Source organism: Entelurus aequoreus, linkage group LG08, assembly GCF_033978785.1.
Source record: "Entelurus aequoreus isolate RoL-2023_Sb linkage group LG08, RoL_Eaeq_v1.1, whole genome shotgun sequence".
NCBI classification, from domain to species: Eukaryota; Metazoa; Chordata; class Actinopteri; order Syngnathiformes; family Syngnathidae; genus Entelurus; species Entelurus aequoreus.
The window spans coordinates 11,006,831-11,029,419 of NC_084738.1; positions in this window are offsets into that span (position 1 = coordinate 11,006,831).

A 22,589-nucleotide genomic window follows, 5' to 3' on the forward strand; every position below is an offset into this window, starting at 1 on the left:
AAAAAAAAAAATATATATATATATATATATATATATATATATATATATATATATATATATATATATATATATATATATATATATATATATATATATATATATATATATATATATATATATATATATATATATATATATATATATATAAAGGAAAAGTAAAATAAATGTATGGAGTTTCAAATAACCACAGAAATTAGATTTAGGTTTTTTTGACCTTTTTTAGACTTTGGAGGTATTGTTAAAATTGCACCTTAGCACAGTGGTTCTCAAATGGGGGTACGCGTACCCCTGGGGGTACTTGAAGGTATGCCAAGGGGTACGTGAGATTTTTTTTAAATATTCTAAAAAATAGCAACAATTCAAAAATCCTTTATAAATATATTTATTGAATAATACTTCAACAAAATATGAATGTAAGTTCATAAACTGAACATCAAATCAAGTAGGCTATTCCATTCATTACAATGCAACAATGCAATATTCAGTGTTGACAGCTAGATTTTTTGTGGACATGTTCCATAAATATTGATCTTAAAGATTTCTTTTTTCGTGAAGAAATGTTTAGAATTAAGTTCATGAATCCAGATGGATCTCTATTACAAACCCCAAAGAGGGCACTTTAAGTTGATGATTACTTCTATGTGTAGAAATCTTTATTTATAATTGAATCACTTCTTTATTTTTCAACAAGTTTTTAGTTATTTTTACATCTTTTTTTTCCAAATAGTTCAAGAAAGACCACTACAAATGAGCAATATTTTGCACTGTTATACAATTTAACAAATCAGAAACTGATGACATAGTGCTGTATTTTACTTCTTTATCTCTTTTTTTCAACCAAAAATGTTTTGCTCTGATTAGGGGGTACTTGAATTTAAAAAAATGTTCACAGGGGGTACATCACTGAAAAAAGGTTGAGAACCACTGCCTTAGCACATTGGTTCTCAAACTGGGGTGCGAGTACCACGTGTGGTAAGCAGGAATTCATCTGGCGGTACTGAAAAAATATTAGAAACATACCTATCTGAAATAACCGTACACATGTATTAAACACGATCGGCTGAAAATGATTTTAGATCAAATTTTATTTGTATGACGCGCCAACAGCACCAGCCTGGTGTCTGGCACTAAACTGTAAGTGATGATGCACAAAAAAACAGTGCTCCAAGCAAAGTTTGATATTTTGGGTGTGTTACTTCTCCATTCCCTTATCTATTTTCCTAAGGCAATATTTTAGATTCAACAGATATGTAAAGGAGTGTCGTGTTCAATCAACATACTCACAAGAGCGAGCGTCGGTTGAAGCCAACAGGCCAGCCAACCACGCAGAGAAGGGGAATTTTGCCGCGTCAGGACTCTGTCAACACGCCGAGCAAAAAAGGGAAAAGAGCAACAGTGAGTGAAACAGTGGGTTCTTGTCTTTCAGCACTGCACACAGCCTATAATTTACACACCACTGACAAGAGGCCATTTTCTGAAGTCTGTCACAGGCCACTAACTTTTTTTGTTTTCAGAAGGGGGGGGGGTCCAAATGTCTTGCTCACAGTTTGTCGCTCGGGGTGATTAATGACTGGAAGCTTCATTGTGTGGAGGTGGCTAATTAACTGCAGGCCCACTGAAGAGACTATAAGAAAACCGCCTCCGATAACCCTGACTTTTTACCCCCTCCCACCTTCTTCGTGGTGGCATGTGGAAGCTCTTACTGACAAATTTGCAAAGAGGCAGACCAACGTTGACTAAGATGAATGGCCGCTGAGAAGAGTAAACAGCCTCTAATTTAACAGTGTTTAAATGTACGACACGCTGGCACGGTGCCTCCCTGCTGTTCTTGCTCTCTCGCTGGGGGACCACGGCCAAAGTATCCCCCCCCCCCACCTCCCTCCATGTTGTTAGCTTAAAATTACACCCGGGGTATTCACAAAGGTTTTTTTCTTTTTTGCACGGTTATGTGATACAGCCATGAAAAATAGAATTCGTTTGGAAAGCCCCGAGAAGAAACATGCTAATAAAAAAAAAACAACATACTCCGTTACTTGAGGTCCACGGCCTTTTATGGCATACACATGACTGGCCTGCTTCCTCATGATTAGGTTTGTTAGCATAAACCCATCGCCGTGACGACAGAACTCACTTAATCAAGTTACCATCAAACTCGTACTCTTTGCCAGGTGCGACAGTTTTAGTGCCAGAATTATGGCGCTGACCTATGAGAGGAAATTAGCTGTGGACACAACTTGTTTTTTTCCTGGTAAAGGAGGCGGGGCCAGGGTAAGTGACAGTGATGGAAATAGCGAAAGAACTGCAAAATATTGTTGGAATTGAAAAATGCCACATGGAGTGAAGTGTAATAATGCATAATGCCAGCTGGCAGACCATTATAGGTGATGGACATGTCACGTTCCGCAGTCAAATATGACAGACGATAGTGTGTTAATATACAAGAAGGGGCCCGCAGAATCAAGTGTGCCATCTGTTTAAATGGCCGGTGTAATGTACAGCTCGTGATTAGGCTTGAAGAGCAGTGCAGATTCTCTTTAATCGTTTTCAGCTTTCTACACACACAAAAAAAAAAAAAAAAAGTCCATCTGCACCATGTGGCACATCATTTGTCCTGCGAGACAAATGGACTGTGTCTGCACGATCCAAAATTAGACCAGCGGAAAACAATCAATCTTGCAAAAGGGCTCTGGGAAAAAAAGGATGTTCAGTCGCTCTTTTTTTTCAGAAATTCTCAATGCCACAATGTGAGGACAACACTTAGGCTTGGTCACCCTTAACAGTTGTTGACAATTTAGTGGGATTGCATATGAAAATTTCATTAGTACACAATTGATATTTTGCCTTACAATCCTAAACCACAACGGGGAAGGCGTGGCGCATTTGGTAGAGTGGCCGTGCCAGCAAGCTGAGGGTTCCTGGCAGGGCCGGCCCGTGGCATAGGCCGTATAGGCAAATGCTAAGGGCGCCGTCCATCAGGGGGCGCCACGCCAGTGCCACAAATGTTGGAGAAAAATAAATAAATAAAAAGTTGGTACTATTATTTCTAAATACAAAAAATAATCCCACGTCAATTAAAATGCAAAGTAAAGCCTATTTAATAGAAATATTATTTGTTACAACATTACGCCCCCCCACCCCCCCCCACCCCCCACCCCCACCCCCCGCACGGTGCGCCACCTCCCTTCCCGTATCATGACTCTTACCACATCAAAAAATCAACACAAGATGTCAAAACGGCCAAAACTGTCAGGTGCCCAGGGAAGAAAAAAGAGAAAAGAAGAGGAGGAGAAACGAGAAAAAGACAGAGGTACCAGGTAGGTAACGTTAGCCTACATGAAATTATTTGTCTGTTACAGAATGTGATAGTAACCTGGCTTTTTAGCATTAAGCTAATGTCACATGATTCAGCAATTGCTAATCAATAAATAGCTAGTTCTGTTTTAACGTCGGGTTAATATTGTGGAGGGGGCTTAATTGTTATGGAAAATAATAATGTAACGTTAGGTAATTACAGTACTCCCACCTTACATTGCTCAGGGACATTTGTATTAGATCTTTTAAGCAGGTGTTTTTTGTTTACATTGTTATTGCCTTCTGGTTAGCTAATGTTTGACCTGCAGGTAATAGTCACTTTTCCACCCCTTTATATATTAGGTATAGTTGTAAGCCTAGTTGTTAAAGTGCACATCATTAATGTTAATTAAGCAATATCACATGAGAGGGAATGCTGTTTTTTAATTTGAGCACTGCTGTGATTCGGTTAAAGATAATCATAACATTCTCATATAATATGTTAATTTGCTTTCTTTAAGTACAAAAAAAGGTCAAAGACGTAGCTATTCGGTTTCTTGTGAGTATATACACTTCACTGCCGATGTGGGGGGGGGCACCTAAAATCTTGCCTAGGGCGCCAGATTGGTTAGGGCCAGGCCTGGTTCCTGGTGCGATCCCTAGCTTCTACCAACCTAGTCACATCCGTTGTGTCCTTGAGCGAGACACTTCACCCTTGCTCCTAATGGGTCGTGGTTAGCTGCCTTGCATGGCAGCTCCCGCCATCAGTGTGTGAATGGGTGAATGTGGGAATAGTGTCAAAGCGCTTTGAGTACCTTGAAGGTAGAAAAGCGCTATACCAGTATAATCCATTTACCATTTACAATATTTTAAAATAAAAATGCTATTTTTAGGAATTTTTCGACCAGTTTATTTGCCGTGTTTGTGACTTTTGTGTTTTTGCGGAGAAATAACAGTTTTACTGTGACTAATAAAGTGGTTTAGCGCCGTATGTCCGTTATGTTAATGTTGTGAGTTTCTGTGGCGACTTAAGTGCTAAATGTGGAGTTTTTAACACAACAGGTTTGCTGTGTTTACAACTGCTACGGCATGGCAAAATAGAGATTTTATAGGTAAATACTACATTTAATAGTTGTATAGCCACCGTTTTTGTTGGTTTTGCAGCTCTGTACCAAAGTATAAGTGATACTGTGGCAAACTATCATCATGCTTTTAGTGCAGAATATTAGGCCTAATTGTGGATTTTGCATTTTTGTGGCAGAATACTTCTGTTATTGCGGCTAAATGTTACTTTTTTATAGTATGTTTGTGGCTTTTACAGTTTTGTATTGAAGTATTAGTGTTACAGTGTTAAAACATTGTGGTTTTAATACATACAGTATCAGCAATGCTTTTACGACAACAAATCAAGTATTTTAATTGATAAATATCGTATTTTTAGAGCAATATAGCCGGCTGCCATGTTTGTGGTTTATGTAGTTTTAGCATGAGTGTTACTGTATTAAATGTTGTGGTTTTAGCGCATGTCCACCATGCCCTTACGACAAAGCAATACAAATTTTTAAATGGATAAATATTGTATTTTTAGCGAAGTATAGCCAGCTGTCATGTTTGTGTTTTTTCTAGTTTTCCGACAAAGCAACATTTTTTTGAATGGAAAAATATTGTATTTTTAGCACAGTTCAGTAATGTTTGTGTTTTTTGCCGTTTTAGTATAAAACTTAGACTTAGACAAACTGTATTGATCCACAAGGGAAATTGTTCCACACTGTAGCTTAGTTTCAAAGGATGGAAAGGGTAAGGTTGGAAAGGATAATGCAGGTATTAAGTAGACTAAAAATGTACCATAGTAGCAATATAACATTTAACATATATGTAATATTTACATATTATATATACATATTATATATTATATATTACCATGATTTGATTAACGTGGACCCCGACTTAAACAAGTTGAAAAACTTATTCGGGTGTTACCATTTAGTGGTCAATTGTACGGAATATGTACTGTACTGTACAATCTACTAATAAAAGTTTCAATCAATCAAAAACAGTATATAATATATACTGATATATTATATTATATTTTATATAATATATACAATATATAACAAATCCCAAATACCATGTACAATATTACAGTATATGTAACAGCTGCAGCAAAAAAAAGAAAAAGAAAATAAAAAAAGTTAATAAATAAAAATGTAATAAAAAAACTAACTGAGTTACAATAGTGTGGTTTTAGCGCATGTTCGCCATGCCTTTACGACAAAGCAATAAAGTTTTTATAACGGACAAATATATTTTTAGCACAGTATAGCCGTCGTGTTTGTGGCTTTTGTGTTCTTTAAGACCAATAGTAGTATTACTGTCACTAAATATTGTAACTAATATGTCCGTTACATTCACGGCTTATGTGTTTGTGTGAAGAAGAGATATTGTTGCACAGTGTTATATATCTGATTATGGTCATGGTTATGGTTTTGCTGCAAAATAGTGTTTTTATGTTGTTTTTGGCGCAGTTTTGTGTTTTTATCAATGTTTTGCTGCCATTTTTCTGGCTTTTTTTTTTAATACAATTCAGAATTAGTTTGAAAACTTGGGGAAATATACCTCTAAAGTGACTTAGAAAAATCTACAGTAGGATACCAAAAACAAAAACAAATTTGAGGCCGTTCAGAGACATGGAATACAGTGTTTGATAATCTAGGTTGTGTACTGCACAGCGCTAAGAATTTAGGATGACTTTCTACGTACTTATTGTCAGGTCAGTCTAGTCCGGGGGTCAGCAACCCGAGGCTCTCAGGCCGCATGTGGCTCTTTAGTGTCGCCCTAGTGGCTCCCGAGCATTTAGAAAATGGAAAAAGATGGTGCGAAATTTTTTTTTTTTTTTAGTATGTTTTTTGTTTGAGGACAAACACGACACAAACCTTCCCAAATGTTAAAAAGCCCACTGTTTAATATGTTTGTGTGTACGCTTCACTGATTAGAGTATTTGGTGAACATCGTTTTGTCCTACTAATTTTGGCGGTTCTTGAACTTACCATAGTGTGGACTGTGACGTAACAGTTTGTTTACATGTAAAATCTTCCACTCCTTCTTTGTCTCACTTTGTCCACCAAAAGTTTCATGCTGTGCGTGAATGCACAAAAGTGCGCTTTGTTGATGTTATTGACTTGTGGGAGTGCTAATCAGGCATATTTGGTCAGAGCACGACTGCAAGCTAATCAATGCTAACATGCTATTTAGGCTAGCTGTATGTACATATTGCATCATTATGCCTCATTTGTATCTGAGCTCATTCAATATCCTTTACTTTTATCCTCTTTGTATATAATTTAGTTTTGCATGTCCCATGACACATTATTTGTATGTAATATTGGCTGCATTTCAGATAGTTGATTGTGTGCCATGTTGTTCCAGACCACAGCAAACATTACTTAGCTTGCCAAAGATTGTAATAAATCTATTAAAATAAGACAGCCTGCCGTTTCCTGTAACTTGGACACACACATCTATACCTTTGGCCATTAAAAGCCAGTAATTTCCAGGAGTTATCTCACCTTCTGAGTGGCCTCTGATTTACTAATGGTTTCTAATGTTGTAAAAATGTGTAGAATAAATATTACATTTCAACATTTCTGTCAACGAAAATTTGCTTCAGCCTGCGACACATAGCCATTTTGATAGTAGGCTATTGTAGCTAATATAGACACTTACGTCATGTGTTGCCTTCATTATAAGATTTATTTACGGCTTTTCATTTATTGCGGCTCCAGACAGATTAGTTTTTTGTATATTTGGTCCAATATGGCTCTTTCAACGTTTTGGGTTGCCGACCCCTGGTCTAGTACATACTGACGCTCTTTGTTGACTTTTTAGGTAATAGTTTCCAATTAACCCGACAACTACCAAGTAAAAATAGAAATGTATTTTTCTCCGATAAAAGTCTAACTTGGACACAACGGTAAAAATGAATTTTTTAAAGAACTAATTTTCAGTCAAAGACGTTGCTTCCCCACCGTCCCAACGCAACAACGCTTCGCCAGCAGGAAAAGAAGAAAAATGGTGAACATAATTTTTTTCTTACCGAGGAAACCTGCCTGTCAGCTGGATCTGGCGTCATAACAAATCAACGGCACTCAAGTGAGGCTGAACATTCGGGAGGAAGACGGATGACCTGCAGGCCTTTGAAGTGCTCTGGCAAGTCAGATGGGTTCGGCCGCGCTGACAGACAAACACACACACACACACACACACACACACACACACACACACACACACACACACACACACACACACAGCACAGCAACCAATAATGAGAACATTAAACATTCCAGCCACCTGACAGGCCGACAAAAACAGCCCGGCCTCACATCAATCATCCACCGAGACGTAACCTTGACAATTAGTCCCATCTGATACTTGAGCAACCTCCGGGCCTTGCACTGCGGTGTGACTCCACTTCAAGGAATGGAAACGCCAAAGTGCTTCATCCAATTCCCTAATTCTGATTGATAAAGACAGTAGCAGCGACAGGACGGTGTATAGCTTCAACATATGATGGATTCGGGAATCACTTGGCAAGCTCTCAGTGAAGTAATGACTCTCTTAGGATAGAACGCACATACTGTAGTTCAATTATTTTCCTGGCTGCCTCTGAAGATGTTGCCCAAAATGCATCCAGCGTGTGTTTATGGCTCTGCCTACTCAAATGTGTGTTTTTAATGACGCCCTGCAGGCATTTGGAGGCAATATAAATACTTGTAAAGGAGCCAACGCTTTCGGTGTAACTCAAGGCACGGATCAACATTAAAAAAGAATAGTTCTTTAATAACCGTCGTTCTAACAAGCTTGATTATCTTGCGTCTATATCTGTGTAAACATGAGCTAAATGTCAAGTCAAGAGCGCTATAAATCTCTCCCATAAATGGCTTAGTGTCATTAAGGTTATGAAGAGCGTAAACAACAAACTGCTTTGGGTTTTTCTAGTTTTTTTTATTCGTTCCCAGTCTAAAGCAGTTGATCCTCCATGTTGTCATCACTCTTTTCGCCCTCATGCATTTATCATCTGAGAAATGAGGCGTGCGTAATGACTTTTCCCTTCCACCCAAGCACATGTAGAGAAAAAGCAAAGCATCCGGCAGACAGACCGTTGGATGAAAGAATCACCCCCCTCTCATGGAAAAAGACTGTTTACAAAAACTACCTAAGTTGGAGGGGCGGCGTTCCAAGCCCCAAGGATGATAAATGGCTCTGCTAACCCTGCGGGATTGCAGGCCCAAATGAAGACAGAGCTAATTGCCGTGCGAAATACTTTGGCACGAACGGAAAGAAAATGCTAAGGCAGGCCGCCACAGCCAAAAAAAGGCCCAGTTGCTGCCCCTGGACCCCCGAGTTGGCTTTTGCTTCCAAGGGTTCACTGGGCGTCCATAAATCATGTTCTGCTTACAGCTGAAAGTGCCCTTAGTCATCAGCAGGCAATAGACTGAGTGACAGATTCCATCCTGACTACATTAGCCGCCGGTTCTCTGACTATCTCGAATTTTGTAGGAAATGAAAACCAGATGGCTAGATGGTGGATTGTTGCGTACAACATCAAGCTAGGTTTGCACGTACATTTACAATTTTGAGATCGGTCCATTTGAAGCCGCAGGCTATCGTCCAGCCACACATTATTCATTTGCATCTGGCGGCTTGGAGTCAAATGCTGTTTCCGCCCACACAGGTGCAAAGCCGTAGTCGATCTTAACTCTGGTAATTGTTTTGTTTCAATGTCAAACATCTCCAGATGTTTTAGATCACTATCACAACCTCTAAGCTCACAACACAAAGCAAGGCCATGTTTCTTTGTTTGTTCCCAACGTTACCAACATGACGACAAGGAAATTGGAGATCCAAAAGAAATATCCAGGATTTTATTTACACTGATTGTCAGTTATTGTTAGCTACATTGCCACCAAGCAATACAGTTCAGATCAGTTTATTAAAATTTATAACCAACTATTTAGTACATAGACGGAAATGTGGTCGCCATATTGGCTACTACCTAAAAACTGCATGTAATTTAAAAGGAATTTAACACATAGTAGAGCCTCTGTATTTAAAGGCCTACTGAAAGCCACTACTACCGACCACGCAGTCTGATAGTTTATATATCAATGATGAAATGTTAACATTGCAACACATGCCAATACAGCCGGGTTAGATTAGTAAAGTGCAATTTTAAATTTCCCGCGAAATATCCTGCTGAAAACGTTTCGGTATGATGACGTTTGCGCGTGACGTCACGGATTGTAGCGGACATTTTGGGACACCATTAAGGCCAGCTATTAAGTCGTCTGTTTTCATCGCAAAATTCCACAGTATTCTGGACATCTGTGTCGGTGAATCTTTTGCAATTTGTTTAATGAACAATGGAGATAGCAAAGAAGAAAGCTGTAGGTGGGAAGCGGTGTATTAGCGGACGGCTGCAGCAACACAAACAAGTAGCCGGTGTTTCATTGTTTACATTCCAGAACGATGACAGTCAAGCTTTACCATTGGCCTGTGGAGAACTGGGACAACAGAGACTCTTACCAGGAGGACTTTGAGTTGGATACGCGGTACCGTGAGTACGCAGCTGCGGCTTCCAAACATTTGATCGCTTGCCCGTACGTGCGTGCCGCTATGTGCATGTCACGTACGTAACTTTGGGGAAATATATGTGCTGTATGAACTTTGCGGAGGTGAACGGTACTTTGGGCTGTGGGATTGAGTGTGTTGTGCGGGCGTTTGATTTGTATTGGCGGGTTATATGGACGGGAGGGGGGAGGTGTTTGTTATGCGGGATTAATTTGTGGCATATTAAATATAAGCCTGGTTGTATTGTGGCTAATAGAGTATATATATGTCTTGTGTTTATTTACTGTTTTAGTCATTCCCAGCTGAATATCAGGTCCCACCCACCTCTCACAGCATCTTCCCTATCTGAATCGCTTCCACTGCCCTCTCGTCCTTCACTCTCACTTTCCTCATCCACAAATATTTCATCCTCGCTCAAATTAATGGGGAAATCGTCGCTTTCTCGGTCCGAATCACTCTCGCTGCTTGTGGCCATGATTGTAAACAATGTGCAGATGTGAGGAGCTCCACAACCTGTGACGTCACGCAGGCAAGGCTTTTTTATCAGCGACCAAAAGTTGCGAACTTTATCGTCGATGTTCTCTACTAAATCCTTTCAGCAAAAATATGGCAATATCGCGAAATGATCAAGTATGACACATAGAATGGACCTGCTATCCCCGTTTAAATAAGAAAATCTCATTTCAGTAGGCCTTTAAATTTTTATCGCTTTCTGGCATCTTCTCGTTCCACCCAGAAGTTACCAATCAACGGATAGCAACGTTTCAAGCTAACCTACACAAGTACATGATTAATGCAAACCAAAACTAGGAAATTTTACAATAGACAGTTCTAAGAAAAACTGAACAGTCCAGTTGCGATTGATTGAATGCCCATGAGAATACAATGACCTGGATGAACGAGAGCATGCATAGACACAATAGAAACACTATGAAATGTTTACTGTTTGAAAGGGAACTACTTGGTGGAAATGCTGCTATTGTACTGCGCTACTCTGTAATTGGGGCAACAATTTTAAGAGATTTTTTTTATCGATTCAGCGTTAAGAATGCACCGAAAGTAACGCAAATTCTAGACAATAGTGTATATTTTCTGTATTCTGGAACGTAACTAGGTAGAAAGGTAGCTAGATAAATCTACACATTATTTGAATGGATTACTTGACACACAATTGTCTCACAGGCAGTGTTGTTTTCGTCAACGATGACTATGACGAAATCATTTCGTTGACGCCACTTTTTTTTTACGACGATAACGAGACTGTGACGAGATAAACATGTCTCTCTGATGACGAAAACATGACGAGACGTGTGTGAGTTTTCGTTGACGAGACGAGAACGGACGAAAATGTTAGTGGGTAATCTGTCAGACGTTTAAAATGCATGACCATTTCTGTTTATTGTGTGTGTCAATTAAAACCACGCCCACAAACTGGCGTGCAGCGCACAACGTGCTCAACACGTCAGACTGTTGTTACTCATCAGGCAATGGAACGTGATGGCGGCGGCAGTTTCAACACAGGGGCTCGGTGGTCGCAAACGTAGAGACGACATATGGGTGTATTTTAAATATAACCCAGCAGATAATAAAACAGAGTGTATTGTGAAGGAAGACGGTGACAAATGTGGGCACAAAATATGCGGAAAAGATACGACCAACCTTAAGCGGCACCTTAAGGCTCGCCACAAGGATATTTTTTCGAAGGTAAGTTACAAATGCTGTTAACATAATCGATAAATGTCATAGTAAGCTAATACATTAGTACGTTTTCCACATACTCCTGGCGCAAAAGGGCTACTAACTTCAGGCTAAAGTTAGCTTTTGTTACGCTAACGTCAATTCATTTTGTGTGTGTTACTTTAGCAACATGTTCAGCCATGTTTACATTCAGTGACGGTGTGGTTATGTCTTTGTGAGTACGTTCTGTCAGCACGTAACTTGATATGTTAAACAGGTGGAGTTACTGTTATACATAGAGTCTGCCAGCTTTAGCCTAAAAGCCACAAGTGACGTTGTGCAGCCCCATTAAGGAATCAGGAATTAATTGATTATTTTATTACATGGTTTGCACAAATGAAAGAGAGTGGGGTTGTATGATATCTGTTGTAATTGCACTGGCAGACAGGGCCAAGTTGAGCATATGTGGTCCTCATCCATCACTCATATTTTGGGCATGTTTATGTTCATTGTACTTTAACAAATTCTGAGAAATAAAGCCACAATTGCTGAAGTAGAATGTTTTTGTTTTTTGGCTTTTTTGGAGTAATGAACTTTGATTCCACTGTTACCACTTTATCTGTGTGTAATACACAATCCTTGGATCAGAAATTTGCTGTTGGGTGGAAACCTTATATGTCTAAAACCATTCCTTTATTGTTATTATTTGTGAAAATAGCAGATCTGCAAGCTTACAATGGGTTGAACTTATAGATCTGCTGCTATTTTCACAACTTATGTGTGACACTGCCCAAACTGCAATCTCCTATACTTATTGACCTAAATTAATTTGTTAAAAGACTATACTTATATACACTACCGTTCAAAAGTTTGGGGTCACATTGAAATGTCCTTATTTTTGAAGGAAAAGCACTGTACTTTTCAATGAAGATAACTTTAATCTAGTCTTAACTTTAAAGAAATACACTCTATACATTGCTAATGTCGTAAATGACTATTCTAGCCGCAAATGTCTGGTTTTTGGTGCAATATTTACATAGGTGTATAGAGGCCCATTTCCAGCAACAATCACTCCAGTGTTCTAATGGTACAATGTGTTTGCTCATTGGCTCAGAAGGCTAATTGATGATTAGAAAACCCTTGTGCAATCATGTTCACACATCTGAAAACAGTTTAGCTCGTTACAAAAGCTACAAAACTGACCTTCCTTTGAGCAGATTGAGTTTCTGGAGCATCACATATGTGGGGTCAATTAAACGCTCAAAATGGCCAGAAAAAGAGAATTTTCATCTGAAACTCGACAGTCTATTTTTGTTCTTAGAAATTAAGGCTATTCCACAAAATTGTTTGGGTGACCCCAAACTTTTGAACGGTAGTGTACTTATATTATACTTTTTATTGGGGTTTTTTGGACTAAAACTAGACTAAAACCTTTTTGACTTTTCATCGACTAAAACTAGACTAAAACCCTTTTGAGTTTTCGTCGACTAAAACTGGACTAAAACTATCACATATAAAAGTGACTAAAATGTGACTAAAACTAATAAGCATTTTAGTCCAAAAGACTAAGACTCAGACTAAATGTAAGATGGTTGTCAAAAACAACATTGCTCACAGGCGAGTTTATCAGCTCAGATTGTACATACTGTAGCTTTAATAATGGCTCGTCGCCAGATGCATTTAATTACACCCCATTCTCATAGGTGCAGTTTAATAAACACTGGTAAATGTTTGCTCATAAGCCTAAAGAGCGTTGTGATTAGAGGTTTAAGGACGGTTAAGTAAACATCAAAGTGAGCCTCCTGTGGACACACTGAGCTGTGCTTAGCTATACATTATGACACAATTTATGGAGCCTTTCATTTTAACGATTGCTGTTTATGAATGTTGATCTTAATAGATTAGTATGCTGGCCACAGCCAGTTTGGGTTTGTTTAGCCACCAGCAATCAGGCCTGAATGGACAATTCCCCCGTGCCCTTCAAACCATAACATTCATGGTTATATTTTATGGGAAAAGTTAATGGTAGACACGTTTAGTCGAAATGCATGAAGCAGGGGTCCAATGTGTTTTTCATGTTCCAGCTGAGAACACCTGCCCTATTCTCACAGCTAATATAATACAAACTAAAAGCAGATGTTGGGGGTCAGCTGAGAGAGTCGGATAGCCTCATGAAAAAGTGTGCAGTATTTTTTTGGACCGGATCAGAAGCCAATGACACGGGCCGTCCACCGGCTTGATAAATCACATTTTACATACCGGCAACATAAACTAACGCCTAGCCTCTAAATAAATACAGAAGCCCTTGCTACTTCTAGAAGAAAAACCCAAAGAGAACTTTCCAGCAGCACACTGGACTCCTCTATTTGTGTTTGCCCCGCAATCATTCATCAAGTTCAAAGCGGCGTGTTTTTTAAGACCTCAGTGTCAGCACAAGACATCTTCCATTCAGCCAGTCTTGTCCTCACATCTAGCACACGCTCAGTAGGCCCATCCCACAACAAAGGGCAACGCCCCGGGTTATCATCCATCATGTCAGGCACATCAAACGCAGCGTATTTGCGTCACCAAGTGGCAACGAATGCTTCGCACAAAGATTCGACTTGAAAATAAATTTTAAAAGGAGAAGTGTGTTTTAGTTTTTTTTTTTAATGATTTCTGGGAATCAAATCAAGTCATCATGATTCCTTTCCTGCTCTATTTGAGGCATCTTGATTTACTTCGGTCAGCTCACATGACTTAAGAATGAGGGGCTCTGTGCGCAAATGTCGTTAAATGTCTTTTACGCCTCATTTGTCAAGTATGTGCAATATGCTGGGATTTAAAACAGACCATCCAGGTTGATTTGATCGTATTTATTGCATCTGGCATCAAAAAGTAGCACAATACATCATTTGTGCATGATAGATGACCTGTAGTGCAAACCATCAACAGCTCTTTGACTGCCATCAACGGATAATTCTCCTTAAGTCAACCATCAAGCAGTGCAGGGCATGGCAATGTCTGCACTATTGTGGTATGTGCCACGACTTTGCAGCACGAATTCTGGTGGAGCGTTCCGGAGGGGCCGAGTGAAACGGGGCACCGGCCCGATTAAACTGTACCCAGTCTGCGAGTGATTTATTGTGACAGCGGCAACTCCCTGCAGAAACCCATGTCGTCAGGTGCTAGGACTTGGGCTGTGGGCGATACTTGATAGGCCTCGGGGCTTTCAGGCAAAACCCTGTGAGAAAGTTTCCGGCTACGCTGTTGAGAATGCTCAAAAAGCTCTTTGCTATATTTATATTTATTTATTATATATTTACCTCCCTGATACCGAAGTGCATGTCAAACTACTTCCTTAATGTAAATGACCGCCATAACCACAACACCAGGGGGAGCTCCACTAACCACGTTAAACCCAGATTCCGAACTAACAAAGGTCTTAACTCATTCTCTTTCTATGCCACATCAATGTGGAATGCGCTCCCAAATGGTATAAAAGAAAGGGCATCTCTATCCTCCTTCAAAACCGCAATAAAAGTTCACCTCCAGGCAGCTACAACCTTAAACTAACACCCTCCCCAGATTGCTAATAATCAAATGTAAACAATCAAATGCAGATACTTTTTCTTATGCCTTCTGATCTCTCTCTCTCTCTATGTCCACTACTTGCTGTCCATATCCTACCCCCCCCCCCCCCACACCCCTGATTGTAAATAATGTAAATAATTCAATGTGATTATCTTGTGTGATGACTGTATTATGATGATAGTATATATGATAGTATATATCTGTATCATGAATCAATTTAAGTGGACCCCGACTTAAAGGCCTACTGAAATGAATTTTTTTTATTTAAACGGGGATAGCAGATCTATTCTATGTGTCATACTTGATCATTTCGCGATATTGCCATATTTTTGCTGAAAGGATTTAGTATAGAACAACGACGATAAAGATTGCAACTTTTGGTATCTGATAAAAAAAAGGCTTGCACCTACCGGAAGTAGCGTGACGTAGTCAGTTGAACATATACGCAAAGTTCCCTATTGTTTACAATGATGGCCGCATGAAGTGAGAGAGATTCGGACCGAGAAAGCGACAATTTCCCCATTAATTTGAGCGAGGATGAAAGATTTGTGGATGAGTAAAGTGCAAGTGAAGGACTAGTGGGGAGTTGAAGCTATTCAGATAGGGAAGATGCTGTGAGAGCCGGGGGTGACCTGATATTCAGCTGGGAATGACTACAACAGTAAATAAACACAAGACATATATATACTCTATTAGCCACAACACAACCAGGCTTATATTTAATATGCCACAAATTAATCCTGCATAATAACACCTGCGTGTTTGTTATGCTAGCTCCTAGCTCCTCTGCTAGCTCCTAGCTCCATAGAACACGCCAATACAATTCAAACACCTGATCAACACACACAATCACTCAGCCCAAAAGACCGTTCACCTAACCCAAGGTTCATAAAGCTTATATATTTTTAAAAAGTTACGTACGTGACGCGCACGTACGGTACGGTACGTGTTATGCTAGCTCCTAGCTCCTCTGCTAGCTCCTAGCTCCATAGAACACGCCAATACAATTCAAACACATGATCAACACACACAATCACTCAGCCCAAAAGACCGTTCACCTAACCCAAGGTTCATAAAGCTTATATATTTTTAAAAAGTTACGTACGTGACGCGCACGTACGGTACGGTACGTGTTATGCTAGCTCCTAGCTCCTCTGCTAGCTCCTAGCTCCATAGAACACGCCAATACAATTCAAACACATGATCAACACACACAATCACTCAGCCCAAAAGACCGTTCACCTAACCCAAGGTTCATAAAGCTTATATATTTTTAAAAAGTTACGTACGTGACGCGCACGTACGGTACGGTACGTGTTATGCTAGCTCCTAGCTCCTCTGCTAGCTCCTAGCTCCATAGAACACGCCAATACAATTCAAACACATGATCAACACACACAATCACTCAGCCCAAAAGACCGTTCACCTAACCCAAGGTTCATAAAGCTTATATATTTTTAAAAAGTTACGTACATACGCAAAAAAAAGCCAAAGCTGCATACTCACAGTAGCACGTCTGCGTCTTTGTCATCCAAATCAAAGTAATCCTGGTAAGAGTCTGTGTTGTCCCAGTTCTCTACAGGCGTCTGTGTATCCAAATCAAAAGTCCTCCTGGTTAGAGTCTCTGTTATCCGAGTTCTTCCATCTTGACTGCATCTTTCGGGAATGTAAACAAAGAAGCGCCGGCTGTGTACTGTTGTGGCTGACTACGTTCGAAAAATACGTCCATTTCGCACCGACAACTTTCTTCTTTGCTATCTCGGCTTCCTTCTCCATAATGTAATGAACATGATTGAAACAGATTCACGAACACAGATGTCCAGAATACTGTGGAATTATGAAATGAAAACAGAGCTTTTTCGTATCGGCTTCAATGTGGAAGGCATACCCGTGTTCGCCGGGCTACGTCACACGCATACGTCATCCTCAGAGGCGTTTCGAACCGGAAGTTTAGCGGCAAATTTAAAATGTCACTTTATAAGTTAACCCGGCCGTATTGGCATGTGTTATAATGTTAAGATTTCATCATTGATATATAAACTATCAGACTGCGTGGTCGGTAGTAGTGGGTTTCAGTAGGCCTTTAAACAAGTTGAAAAACTTATTCGGGTGTTACCATTTAGTGGTCAATTGTACGGAATATGTACTTCACTGTGCAACCTACTAATAAAAGTCTCAATCAATCAATCAATACCATACAAATAAACTAATGTTGAACGTAGACAGGATGCTTTAGTTTGGCTTGAGTACCCTTAAAATACCGCTCTTAAAGAACAGTACAGCATTTTTTATTAATTATTATTTTAGGTCGGCGCAAGCCAACTAAATTGTTCTGCAGGAAAAATGTCAAAGCGTTGAGGACTGGGGGGCTTCTTTCCGACTATTACCGTATTTTCCGTACTATAAGTCGCTACTTTTTTTTACCAAAGCTTTGAACCTTATAAAACGGTGCGGCTAATTTATGGATTTTTCTTTGCTAATGGCCGTAATGTTTTGTATTCAACAAACAGTGTTTATATTACACCGACAGAGACACTGAAAAGGTGTGTTACTGTTTGTGCTATGGCGCCATCATTTGGACGAGTTCACTCATTGTCGTTTCTGCTCCAAAGGATTTGTCATTCACCACTCCAAGCAAAAGTTTTGCAATATACACTACCGTACAAAAGTTTGGGGTCACATTGAAATGTCCTTATTTTTGAAGGAAAAGCACTGTACTTTTCAATGAAGATAACTTTAAACTAGTCTTAACTTTAAAGAAATACACTCTATACATTGCTAATGTGGTAAATGACTATTCTAGCTGCAAATGTCTGGTTTTTGGTGCAATATCTACATAGGTGTATATAGGCCCATTTCCAGCAACTATCACTCCAGTGTTCTAATGGTACAATGTGTTTGCTCATTGGCTCAGAAGGCTAATTGATGATTAGAAAACCCTTGTGCAATCATGTTCACACATCTGAAAACAGTTTAGCTCGTTACAGAAGCTACAAAACTGACCTTCCTTTGAGCAGATTGAGTTTCTGGAGCATCACATTTGTGGGGTCAATTAAACGCTCAAAATGGCCACAAAAAAAGAACTTTCATCTGAAACTCGACAGTCTATTCTTGTTCTTAGAAATGAAGGCTATTCCACAAAATTGTTTGGGTGACCCCAAACTTTTGAACGGTAGTGTAACTAAAACATTCATTGGCTCAATGAGGAGGGACTATATTGGGCTGTACTCTCGTTACAGATCCAAACTACGCTCTAAAATCCTGCCCACGTGCTTCCTCTATTTATCTGGGAGATCCATGGTTACATCACTGAGGCTGTCGCTGAGGGAAGGGGGTAATCTCAACAGCCCCAGTTAGACACAATATATGACTATTAATGAAATGCAAATGTGCTGACACTCGTGATATCGCCCTGTCTCTGCTTTGTCTGCGTCACGGTACACGATGTTCGGCCTTGGCAGTCAGCAGGCCGAGTCTGGAGACAACACTGATACGAGACGACTCGCAATGTTTTGGATTGCCAGCTGTCCCCTTGCACAGATAGAAAAGTACAACTTCAGCACAATTGATAATGACTATAGCAACGGCCCTTAAGCATAAGAGTTGTTTGATAATTTATACATAATTATTCTAACACATACTTACTAAACGGTCTCATGAGTGATGTCTGTAGGAGTGTTTTCATGTATATTTGTATGAGGTATCATAATATAAACAAGCTAGCGTTGTTAGCATTAGCTCATACGCTAACACTCTTACATGTGTCTGTTAGTATTATTATCTTACAATGGCATTCTTTTTGTATTGTTTCAGTTTCGCAAATTCACCAAAACGTCATCGTAGAGTTATTGAATCTGTTTAGCTGACTGGAGAGCTAGCTTCCGCTGCGAGTGGGTCCATGACGATGACTTCTGTTTTGTTTGATCAGCCGTTTTACACACAACGTTTGGAAACAATTAAGGTATGTAAATGAACATTCACAAAATCTTTCATACCGGTATATATCTGTGGCTAATATATATGTAAACATCTTTTTTTCTTAAAAAATGTAATTGGTGCAGCTTAGATACTGGTGCGCTCTATAGCCCGGGAAATATGGTATTCTTAGTTGTTGTTTTTTTAATGTATTTTTTCTATTCACCTCCTTAACAAATGACTAACAAAGTCATAAATGAAAACAAAAACAATATGTTTATTGTAGAGATGTCCGATAATGGCTTTTTTGCCGATATCCGATATTCCGATATTATCCAACTCTTAATTACCGATTCCGATAGCAACCGATACCGATATATACAGTGGTGGAATTAACACATTATTATGCCTAATTTTGTTGTGATGCCCCGCTGGATGCATTAAACAATGTAACAAGGTTTTCCAAAATAAATCAACTCAAGTTATGGAAAAAAAATGCCAACATGGCACTGCCATATTTATTATTGAAGTCACAAAGTGCATTATTTTTTTAACATGCCTCAAAACAGCAGCTTGGAATTTGGGACATGCTCTCCCAGAGAGAGCATGATGAGGTTTAGGTGGGCGGGGGCAGGGTTGGGGGGGCGGGGTTGATGTGGGGGGTGGTAGCGGGGGGTGTATATTGTAGCATCCCGGAAGAGTTAGTGCTGCAAGGGGTTCTGGGTATTTGTTCTGTTGTGTTTATGTTGTGTGTGGCGCATATTTGTAACAGTATTAAAGTTGTTTATACGGGCACCCTCAGTGTGACCTGTATGGCTGTTGACCAAGTATGCGTTGCATTCAATTGTGTGTGTGAAAAGCCGTAGATAACATGTGACTGGGCCGGCACGCAAAGGCAGTGCCTTTAAGGTTTATTGGCGCTCTGTACTTCTCCCTACGTCCGTGTAAAAAGTCATAAATTGCACTTTTTGAAACCGATAATTTTGAAACCGATACCGATCATTTCCGATATTACATTTCAAAGCATTTATCGTCCGATAATATCAGCAGTTCGATATTATCGGACATCCCTAGTTTATTGTATAGGTCCTTTGTGACAGTAGTTTTTGAGAACCTACTACAAAAATGCCAGACAGGATTCTCTGTATGACAGGAGCACGCTGTTGTTTTTAAGGACCTAATTCAAAAACGCGAGTCAAAGATCCTATGACTGACAGAAGCCCTGTTGTGATTTTAAGAGCGAGCTGCAAAAATGTTAGTCGTTACCAATATTCAAACTAAACTTGCAGGCCGGTCTGATGTCATTCATGGGCCATATTATACAGCACTAGCCTGTGGTTCGGATGGTAGAGTTGTCCAGAAACATGAGGATTCCTGGCACGAATACAGCTTCTACCGTCCTAGTCATTGCCGTTATGTCCTTAGGCAAGATAATTCACCTACCTTACTCGCAGTGCCAAACACACTAGTAAGGGGGACTACAGATGGAAATTAGCAACTATGCTATTTTCTGTCTTATTTACAGTCCGTAAGCTACAGCAGATTGTTTAATGTGCACTGCCCTGAATAAATAAATAAATGAAATAAATAAATGAGGGTTTAAATACAATAAATACGTTTTTGTTAGGAATTCATTTCAAACAATATTCCAAAAACCCAATCGTACAAAAAAAAACAAATACATTTTTCCCATAAGAGATAATATACAGTAAATCTAATTAAATCGTTACAACACTACAAGAAAATAAAACATTTGAATTCAATAGTTTTTCTCAGCTTCTTTATCAATGTGCTGGCTCTGGCAACTTTGTTTGGCTCCATTGTGGCTTATTTTGTCATTGTACTCGGTAAATAAGCACAATCTGAGTCACAAATGTGTGAGATGCTTTGTTTCAACTTGAATCTGCGTAAAGACACGCAGGCTAAGGGACTAGTTTATTGTCATTATACGATGATAAAACGACAACTGAAGCAGTGGGGTTTGTAATGATATTAAAATGTCATTTTACGTTTATTGGGACCAAAAATATCTAAGGATTTTTTCATTTTTATTTTTTGTTTTAAACCTTTACCCAGGAAAATCCTATTGAGATTAAGAATTTATTTTGCTCAAAAGTCCGACCACACACATTCACGTGGGTGAAGTGTCTTGCTCAAGGACACGACGGCAGAGACTATGGATGGCGGAAGCTGGATTCGTACCAAACCAGTAACCCTAAGGTTTTTAGATGACCGATCTACCATCATTATTATTGCGGTATTTTTGAAAGTGCTCAAAAAGTATTTCTTCAATCAAGTTTGATTTAAAAAAAAATTTATAATAAATACATACACTACCGTTCAAAAGTTTGGGGTCACATTGAAATGTCCTTATTTTTGAAGGAAAAGCACTGTACTTTTCAATGAAGATAACTTTAAACTAGTCTTAACTTTAAAGAAATACACTCTATACATTGCTAATGTGGTAAATGACTATTCTAGCTGCAAATTTCTGGTTTTTAGTGCAATATCTACATAGGTGTATAGAGGCCCATTTCCAGCAACTATCACTCCAGTGTTCTAATGATACAATGTGTTTGCTCATTGGCTCAGAAGGCTAATTGATGATTAGAAAACCCTTGTGCAATCATGTTCACACATCTGAAAACAGTTTAGCTCGTTACAGAAGCTACAAAACTGACCTTCTTTTGAGCAGATTGAGTTTCTGGAGCATCACATTTGTGGGGTCAATTAAACGCTCAAAATGGCCAGAAAAAGAGAACTTTCATCTGAAACTCGACAGTCTATTCTTGTTCTTAGAAATGAAGGCTATTCCACAAAATTGTTTGGGTGACCCCAAACTTTTGAACGGTATCCTATATCCTTTCTTGGCAAAAGGAACAAAAATATGTTCTGGCATCTAAAGAGTCTTTGATTGATTGATTGAAACTTTTATTAGTAGATTGCACAATACAGTACATATTCCGTACAATTGACCACTAAATGGTAACTCCCGAATAAGTTTTTCAACTTGTTTAAGTCGGGGTCCACGTAAATCAATTCATGGTAAGTCGTAAAATTCTATTTGAGTGTTTAAAAATGTTTACGTTCTTTTGTTTTAATATGTAAAGGTTAAATTCGATTTTTACGATAAAGGTAAACGAGTCTGGTTTATGTGACGTCATGCAAGGTCACTTCCTGTTGCAGACACAGCCGTGTCATAGTCCTCTGACTATAGATCTAGTTCTCTGTGCTAAGAGAGCACAGCGTCTATATTCAATGTGCACAACTGAACAACTTAATGGCACAGACAGTAATGTATTTGTACAAATTTAGATTGTGGTATGACGTTTCTTAATGGGGAAAGACAATGTCAGGGCTCGAATTTAACCACGGCAACTGCGGCAAAAGCCGTGACCGCCCTCGTCATTTGTCGTAATGCCCTAAAAAATTGACCAACATCTGCGGCAAGAACATGCCGTGACCGCCCTTGACTTTTTACTTGTTAATGGACTAGGGATGTGATG